At 39.9% G+C, this 9,581-nt stretch overlaps 1 non-coding gene across 1 annotated transcript; it reads left to right on the top strand.

Moving 5' to 3' along the window:
• The first annotated feature begins 4,596 nt into the window (after positions 1–4,596).
• Positions 4,597–4,669, top strand: trnaf-gaa (transfer RNA phenylalanine (anticodon GAA)). The gene has a single exon. It is a non-coding gene; the product is annotated as a tRNA-Phe (tRNA).
• The last annotated feature ends 4,912 nt before the right edge of the window (positions 4,670–9,581 follow it).

The raw sequence follows: 9,581 nt of genomic DNA, 5'->3' as shown, positions 1-9,581 counted from the left end.
GTAAAACCAAAAATGTATATAAAAATACCCTTTAATAAAAGCAGAGAATCTGTACTCTAACCACATGTCAATCGTCTGATTACAAATCTGAAATTGTGGAGTAGAGAGTATAAATCAAGAATTTCTCCTGGGTCTGGGGAAGATAATAGGCATTGACTGCAGAGTATATCAGACTCTGTACATGGTGAAACCTCTGTAGCCATTCCATCTCTCCGAGTATGTTATCAAGTTTTTATGAAGTAATTTGGTTTATTTACGACTCATGGAATGATTACGCAATCCTTAGTCTGGAGGAGGCTGGGATTTGAAGAGACCTCTATGCCCTGCAGGGCTTTTGACCCACTGGCCATACTTCCTGATTCTGTTTCCATATAACATGAGCACAGTCAATCAATCAATCAACATGACTCTGCTCCTGGCACTGCCTGGGGCAGTACTTCCATATGACAGATCACCATCAACACTTGGATGGTGAGATCATGTATGTTATCAGGGATATAAATATTAATGCTCTCGCAACTGTGGACTGGAACTGAAAGTGAAAATGCTCCATTTTTTTCATGCCAGAATTTCATTTTTAGGTGTGGAGCTTTTCGTATTCAGTTGGGTTGGGTAAAAAAGCATCATATATAATGTATTTGTGTTGATATATGTGCACATTTATTCACATGTATATGCAGATCTGTTATTGTACATGTAGATTTATATTGTGTTAAGACACTGTATTTCTTTATTGAGGAAAGCAAAGTCTGTATTAAATTTAATTATTACAACTTCTGTATTGTGCTGTGGTATTTAACCCTTCACCCTGCCATTGCCTTAAAGGTTCATTCAGAGTATTTCTGCCTTGCTGTTCTCTTTATCTCACAGACTATCCCATAACAGGCAGTGTCAAATACACTGTCAGACTGCAAGCCAGAAAAAACAGGATCTCATTTGTGTTTGATATGTGTTCAATGTTTGGATAGAGTGCTGCAGATCTGTCTCCCACTGTGAGAACTAACTGCCGCAGTGGGGCACTGCAGTGAAGTTTGGTGTGTGTGGGCTATCTCTGCACTGAGTGAGATGCAGTACAGAAACCTCCCTCTCTCTCTCTCTTTCTCTCTCTCTCTCTCTCTCTCTCTCTCTCTCTCTCTCTCTCTCTCTCTCTCTCTCTCTCTCTCTCTCTCTCTCTCTCTCTCTCTCTCTCTCTCTCTCATTTATATGCTGTACAGTACTACAGACCTGCTCTCACACATGCACATACTGTACAAATATAGAAATATAGAATGACTCACGAGTATGCACACATGCACACACATGTGCATAGGTGCACATTTACATACTGTGGGTGGCATAACTTGGCTCATAGTGAGTGGGAGCTGCACCCACAATGCACTGCTGTTTCTGTCTCTTAATGACATGCTAATGGGAGTGCAGTTAGCTCATGACTGTAGCAGATATGAAGCGGCATGCATCTGAGGGAGACACTATTAGTGAGTCATTACAATTAATAAAACTTAGGTGGAACTGACTCCGCCATGTGTGTTGGCAAGAGTGCATTGCTGTCAGAAAGCATGGTTGGTTATGGTATACATGTTCTTGGCTTTCCAAATGTGTAGGCTTGTCAGAGTGTGCGTGGTACCCCAGTGAAGGACCTGAGTCTCCAAGAAGCTGCCAGCTCTCTCTGTCAGATTCCTAAATTTAGAAACTTGTCCCAGATTCAGTTTTTTCCCCTCTGTTTATCGCTATGTTACACTTAGCTTCCCCTATTTTTAAGTTTTTTGCAAGTGCCATTGCTCAATACTGACACTGCTTTGTTTTAAGATGGCAGTGAAAAAAGAGGCTTTGGTATCTGTAAGCCAATGTGATCTTTGCCCGTTCTCTTCCACCTGCCTCTCTTTCTTCACTTCTTTGTACCTTGATGTAAGCATTGCTTTTCTAATTATATACTGTAAGAAAGTTCTTGCGTGGGTGTGGCGGTAACTGTTCATTCTAAATTTTGATTGTACCCTTTGCCTAAAAAAAGCTACATTCATTTAATAAAATTAGAAAGGCAATCAAAGTAATAACAGGGATGCAGTTGATCATGGATAAAACAGATTAGCTCCCATGCATGTACACACATGTGCACACGCACACACTCAACCACGCACAATTTCACTCACTAAACCAGCCTTTCTTCTCCCCCCACCCCTCTCTCTCTCTCTGTGTCTCTCTTACTCTATCCCTCTCTCTCCTCCCTTTTCCCCCTGTCTCCCTGTCTTCCCCTCCCCCATCTCTCTCATCTCTCTTATCCACACATCCCTTCTGGTGCAAAGGGAGCGCATCTGCAGTGCCAGTGGAAAGAGGAAAGTCACCTTGAAGGACAGAGAAACAAAGAGACAGAGGGAGCAACTGAGGAGAGAGAGGGGAAAGATAAGGAAAAGAGGGAGAGAAAGGAATTCTGGGAAAGGAGAGTAGGAGGGGGCATGTGTACAGTGAAACATCTCACTAAAACATTTTAGGGACATGTGAGTCACAGCATAGCTCAAGGGTCTGAAGTTGGAATCTCACCTAGTCCATGTGGATGGTGCACACTTCTGCCTGATTAGGTGCAGCCCTCACCTTGACAGTCTGATTGTATTCAGAATAAGCAGACTGAAATGCCAAAGTAATTGTAATAAATGTAAATGTCAAATAATTGTTTGATCTCAGAATAGTATGGCAACTTGTCTAAATTATATATGTCCTTAAGTCAACTGGTGTAGCAAATTTGCCAAGTGGAATATCGTTCAGGAACATTGCAATTCTTTGTAATAAAAACAGAAAGATGCTTAAGAGTGGCGTATACGTATCACACCTCTACCTACTCATCCCATTCTCACCACCGACCACTCACTGCCACCCAATCTATTTGAAAGGGGCTCCTTGACACTTCTAGACAGAGAGACAGATCACCGCCCTGGACTTTTTTCAAGCATGCTTCAAAGATTTCTTTATCCAGAATGAAATTACTATATTCAAATTTTACTCATTCTATAATTCTTATTGATACACCTGGGTTTATACACAGTGAAATGTACTAAGCAGGTAAAACTGTAAGCCGCCATCCAAAACCCAACCTTACCATAGGGCTTCAAACGCTATGCAACACTGCGACCCAGTGGATGGCGGTAATATTAGAGATAGATTTTTTTTTCTCTAGCAGATGTGAAAAAGGAATGTGAGGGGCTCTGTTTGCCCCAGCCTTTTGACAGTTAGGATGGCAAAATGGGAGGGCAAGGCATCTGTCTCTGACCGAGCACATTTCAGCAGTGACACGTTCATGCAGGTTCTTCCTGTATAACATCCGGAGGATCCGCCCCTTCCTCACAACTTACTCGACCCAACTCCTCGTCCAGGCAGTGGTCCTGTCCCGCCTGGACTACTGTAACTCCCTGCTTGCTGGCCTCCCAGCATCATCTATCAGACCCCTGCAACTCATCCAGAACGCAGCAGCGCGTCTGGTCTTCAACCTCCCCAGACATTCCCACGTTACCCCCCTGCTCACCACCCTCCACTGGCTCCCCGTGATGGCTCGCATCAAATTTAAAACATTAGTGCTTGCCTTCAAAGCAGCCAGGGGGTCAGCCCCTCCCTATCTACGTCAACTCATCAGACCCTACACCCCAGCTAGACCTCTCCGTTCTGCTGCCACATGTCGCCTGGTCCCTGCCCCGGCTCGCACCAGCACCCGGTCACGCCTCCTGTCTGTTCTAGCCCCACGGTGGTGGAATGACCTTCCTGTGCAAGTCAGAACAGCAGAGACCCTGGCCGTCTTCAAACGTAGACTGAAGACTCACCTCTTCAAGCTACATCTCACCTCATCACCCCCACTACCCTCTAACATTTTTTTTTCTAAAAAAAAAAATAAATAAAAAAAGGTGTACAATTCACACTTTTTGCAAAGTTATACCTATTGTAGCTCTCTTGCAGGAATGTTGTAAAGCGCTTGTCTCTGAGTTTTGTAATGCACTTGTTGTAAGTCGCTCTGGATAAGAGCGTCTGCTAAGAACCTATAATGTAATGTAATGTAAGGTTTGCAATGGCATTAATAACCTTAACTACACTTATGACTATCCGAGATGACATAAAGGGTCAAACGACTGCTTTATTATTCATGAAACTGATGAAGAATTGAATTTTAAAAGTTGGTTTGCATTAATTTGTGTATTAAATTAGATGGATTTCCAGCGAAAAATTCAGATTGGAGGCAATACCATGTCTTCAAGGTGACCTATTCTGGTTAGGCAAGTGAAGCAATGCAAAAACAATCAGTTAATTAATTAATTCATTCATTCAGATAGGTTGGTTGTTTAGAAAAAATATTTCGCCTATTTCGCTAGGGTTAGCCTACATGTTTAGACTACAAGTCACTACTATCTGTTTGCAGTAATGAATGTTTAAACATGCCAATAAAGAGTTACGTCAGGAGTTTGATACGTTGTAGGTCCTATGGGCTACCAAATTAACATTTCGTGAAGGTAATTGTAATAATATTGTTAGATGGTGAATATTTCTGATAAGAAACGCAATACATACCACAATTAAGTGGTTGATGCGAATTTTCCTTCAAATGAAGCCCTCGATCTCGGCGCCGAAATAGCTCAGTTGGGAGAGCGTTAGACTGAAGATCTAAAGGTCCCTGGTTCGATCCCGGGTTTCGGCAGGTCTTTTGTTTTAAGTTGTGGCATTCGTAGTTGTGCAACTGACTCGCACTAACAGTGACATTACCGATGATACGTAACAGCGAACAGTAAAAAATATATATATCGTTTTTAAACTTAATTTATGTACACACGCGCATAATCTATTTACTAGCTAATTAACCTTTAACACGTAATTCGCCTTCTTTTGTATGTTAAAAAGACAATAGAAATCATGGTTTAAATGGCCACAAGGGGGAGCTATTCGACAAGGCAGCAAAAATCGCCTACAATCTCTGGCAGTCATGCCTTCTTTATTACACTAAGTGGGTACAGAGTGGGCACAGCTGTCAGAGAGGGGACGTGATTTTCTGAGAATGCTAATTAGAAGGGAAGTGTTTTCATCACTTTCTTTCTACTACTGACACCATCTGGCCCAATATGAGACAAACTTTGGTGCATTAATATGAATATGAAATATTTGTGATGATCTGTGATTTTGGACAAGTACTGAAAAGGTTTTGCCTTCTTGTTTTACCATGAATGTATGTCGTTGTATAATATCATGTTTCCTTAATGAGCCAGATAAGGTGAGGTCACCTGAAGGAAAATGGATGCAGGTGTAATGCAATGTGAAAGGCATCTAGATTCACTTAGATGACTCGAAATAGGTTCGTTCATAATTTGGTGATTCATTCTGCAGGCATTTGCCTCACATTTTAGCTTGTGACCAGCCTTTAACTGTCCCACCCTTTCGAGTGCTTCGTCTGCCTGCTCACTGCTGTTGCATAATGCTCTGATAAAGGACTTGGTGTCCGAAATGCATCATCATCGCCCGGCTCAATAAACTGTTCAGAACCCAAGGGGGCTGCAGAAGAAAAACCTTCCAGGAACATTTCAATACATTCCTTTCCTCCACATGTCCCCCTCCTCCCCCACACACAGAACGATGCTGTTATATAACTGCTAAAATCTTCCCTTCCCCCCAAACATCTCTCTGCTTCTTACCCCTACACTACTCCCCACCCTTTTACCACACCTCTCTTTTAATGTCTCCCCTTTCTAATCCTTCATCTTCCTACCCTCAATCCTGTATTTTCTATCACTAATGCATCCTTCTCAATCCTGTCTGTACTTTTTGACCTCTGTATTCTATATGGTATAGTAGCCTACTCTTAAAGGGAAACGTCACAAAAACAGTGCATTATTATATATGAATGGTAGATCAGGTATAATGGTAAAGGGCAAGTGATACTTGAAAAATAAATACAACAGTTAACACAGTTAAAACTGTGATGTGATCAGCTATGCTTTATCAGACCAAAAACTGTCTAAGAGGAGCACCTAACAGCTGTTTATTGTAAGCCATAAGAAATTATTTGTGAAGATTAGTAAATAAAGAAAATATAAAGAAAATACATTATACATGTTATCCATGAAATCTCATATGCTATACATGACACTTCATATGTCCTTTGGACAGATAATAGAAACCAGATATCTTTTAAGACCAGATCTGCATAGCCTGTTTTGATAGATCATGGAACTGACCCAACATGAAAAGAAACTAAGCTAACTGGCAGATGCATACATTTCCCAGCACTGTCAGTTATTAGCAGATGAAACAAAGGGCATCTTGTATGTGCCCTGGAGTAGTGCATAGTCTCTAAATTGAGCAGTGCTTTGCATTGTGCAGATCTGTGGTAAAATAGGTGCTGTGGAGAATGTGGGTATTCACAGCATCTGATAGGAGGAGATGTGTGTAAAGATAAGAACTGTAGCTCACAGGCCACTGTGCAAGTGCTTGACAGTAGCAGTGTTATAGCTTTGTAGCCCACAGGTGACAGGAACTAACCTCAGCTGCTGAACTATGGCAGCACACACATGGATAAAACAGAACTTACTACGGACAGGTGGATCTTTTCAGCCGTACAATTATAAGAAATGCTGAAGCAACAAGTATCTGTAAGTACTACAGGAGTAACAGACTGATAAGTGTTCTTAATGCATGTACCTGATGATAATTAGTTATGCCTAATTACAGATATGCTTGACAAGTCAAGAGTGGAAGATCTGCTCTTTAACTTTTATTGCTGTCTTGTTTCTTTCCCCCCATGTCTATTTTTAAACGTCATCATAGGCATGTGTTTTTAATGCATCCTGATTTCTCAGAACATTTTATATGTACAGCACTGGCAAGATTCATCATAACTCCCCAGGCCTCCGCCTCCTGGCTTGGATTCTGTTTACTGGGGCCACTCCTATATGAGTGAGTATATTAATATTCACCTTGTCTATCAAGGAACTGGCAAAGAAAGGAAACATCTCTCTGCTCCCAGTGATCTTTTCACACACACACACACACACACACATACACACATGCATGGACAGGCATAGGCACGTGAAAGAAGCAGCGATTAGACCATTCTTGATCTCAATAAAAGTCTTATCTACAGCAATCATTGTATCATCAACTGTTTTGGTATGACCTTTGTCACTATGAAAGTGAATGAAATGAGGTGGCGTGACATTGCAATACTGGGAGCTGACATAGACTGTGACATGACGTGTGTCCATGTGGCTAATTTTCCCAGACTTTGAGGTACTGCATTGTCATTTATGTGAGATTTATTATGTTTGGTTTCTGTGTCCAGAACTGTGAGACAGAGGACTCAATGCCATCACACCTTTCCCATCTTGTGGAAATACTGTATCTCCATCCCTTGCCTCCCGACTGCCTAAGTTTACTCACTGTCACCACAAATTGCTTATCTCTTCCATTCTTTTAAAAGAAGGCTTTATTTTTGTTCAGAAAGAGAACTTTGAAAACAGGAACCAGATTTCTATTTCTGGAAAATGGCCACCCACTGTATTTGCATAGTGCACTGGGCAGGCAGGAATGAATCTGTCCTAACAAAAGGCAATGGCAGTGCAGTTTTATTCTTTGGCTAGGGTCTGTGTGACTGTCAAATTATGTTGTTGTTTTTTTCCTTTTTCTTTGGTGTTTTTCAAACACTGTGTTGTCCAGTCAAATTGATTATTGAATATTATTGAAAATGTGGCGCTCACATGTTTTTGGCAACCAGGTTAAATTAAGTATTTGTTTTATCTTTATTGCTGGAAGTCTTGTGTTTGTGTTATGTGCCCAAGTATTTTGCATTTAGTTTCCTTTTTCCCATTCAGGAAATAGATATTGCAATATGACACATCATAATTCACTTGTAGATAAAATACTTTAAGGTTCACAGGCTCATGACTCTGCATAGATGACAACAACAAAAAAACATTGTGAAGGATCAATAATTAATAATATTCCAAAAGTGAGTATTGAAATTCTGGAGTTGTTCAACATCGTTAACCGTAATTATTATTGTTAATAATCATTAGTGACCATGCACAATATTTATTTCACTGGAATAATATAACTATAATAATATTTAGACATTTCATAACATGCAATTCTCCTTGTGACTTCAAAATAATGTTTAAAAAAGACTGGACATTGGAACATTTACCATTGCTTTCCACAAATGTTGAAAGCTTTAATAGTTTTGTCAACACAGTATGTTCATCTAGCACTGTTTAAACAGATACCTTGTAAACCTGGCATTCTAGACTGCAACTGTGATTTGATGTAGCACATGGGTCATTGGAGTTATGAACTACTTTGCTCTAGAAGATAATCGACTTCTAGGCCTCTATAAAAAATGGTCTTATCACAACTAACGTTAGCAATCCCTTACACCCCCAAAGCCTGTAGTACATTCCCATTGTTGGTGCAAAGAGGTAATATGCATGCATGTATGTATATGAGAACGATTTGGTTTGCATTTTAGGCCTGTGTGTATTCAGAGGCTGTGTTTTATCTAAACAATCAGGATCAGGATTTTCCTGGATTTGGTCTATAGAGCAAATTAACAGTTTAATTCTGATGTATGACTGAATAATTATCACAAATCATCAATGTATTAAGACAATATTCAACAAACCAAGTTTCAAAACAAGTGATAAATTATATTTTATTAGAAGCCACATTAAAACTGCAGCCCCATAAACAACTCCAGGCATATAATCGATTTATAAAATAAAGTAATGCTTGACAAAGTCCAAACTGCCAGCTAATTCTTTAAAAGGCTTGATGCCAACAGGCTTTTGTGCTACTGGTTTTAGTTCTGGCACAAACAGCTGTGGGCATGCCTGCTCTGGAGGTATTGCTACATTTATTGTCTTCAGAAACACTTACATGTCTGTCAGTAAATCAGAGAATTAAGGAATGTAAATAAAATATCACATTTCTACACATCAATATAAAATCCACCATATAACTTCAGATTTTTAATGTGCCAGATTCCAGACTGAAACCTCTCACCCATCGTGTTTATTTCATAGCTTAATGTACTGTTGTTATTTGGATTTCCAGACATATAACAACATGTAAACAATCCATTTGGTGTTACCTATCAGACAACAAAAACAGAAGTCTCAGCTAAAATGACAAAGAACGTGATGGTTAAAAACCTGTGACAGTTTCCAGACATAGATATCACAGACATCCACAGCATTAGACAGCCATCATCATGCAAACATTACAGATTACATATTTCATGGCATCCATACACTTCAGACATAAAGCATAAACACAAAACAAAAACAATGTCTGGTAGAAATATTGTGTCGGTACAGAAAAAAAGAAAATACAATGTTCATTAAAAAAAAATAAAAATCTATTTGGAGAGGAACTTGCTTGTTCAAATGAAGTAGGACTCAACGTATGAAAATGTAAGTAGTACTGCTTTAAAATGGTGTTTGAAGTATTATCAGGGAGTGTCCACAGGGAGGGAATTGTTAATGGAGAATAGCCATTAGCTTTACCATGAAGCCTCAAGCTGTTTTCAGCAGTTCTTGGAAAAATGAAATCATTCCCATGGATTTGAA

The sequence above is a fragment of the Anguilla rostrata genome, chromosome 11, assembly GCF_018555375.3.
Source record: "Anguilla rostrata isolate EN2019 chromosome 11, ASM1855537v3, whole genome shotgun sequence".
Taxonomy (NCBI): Eukaryota; Metazoa; Chordata; class Actinopteri; order Anguilliformes; family Anguillidae; genus Anguilla; species Anguilla rostrata.
Note: the sequence above shows the minus strand (reverse complement) of the source record. Positions and strands in the feature narration are given on the sequence as shown.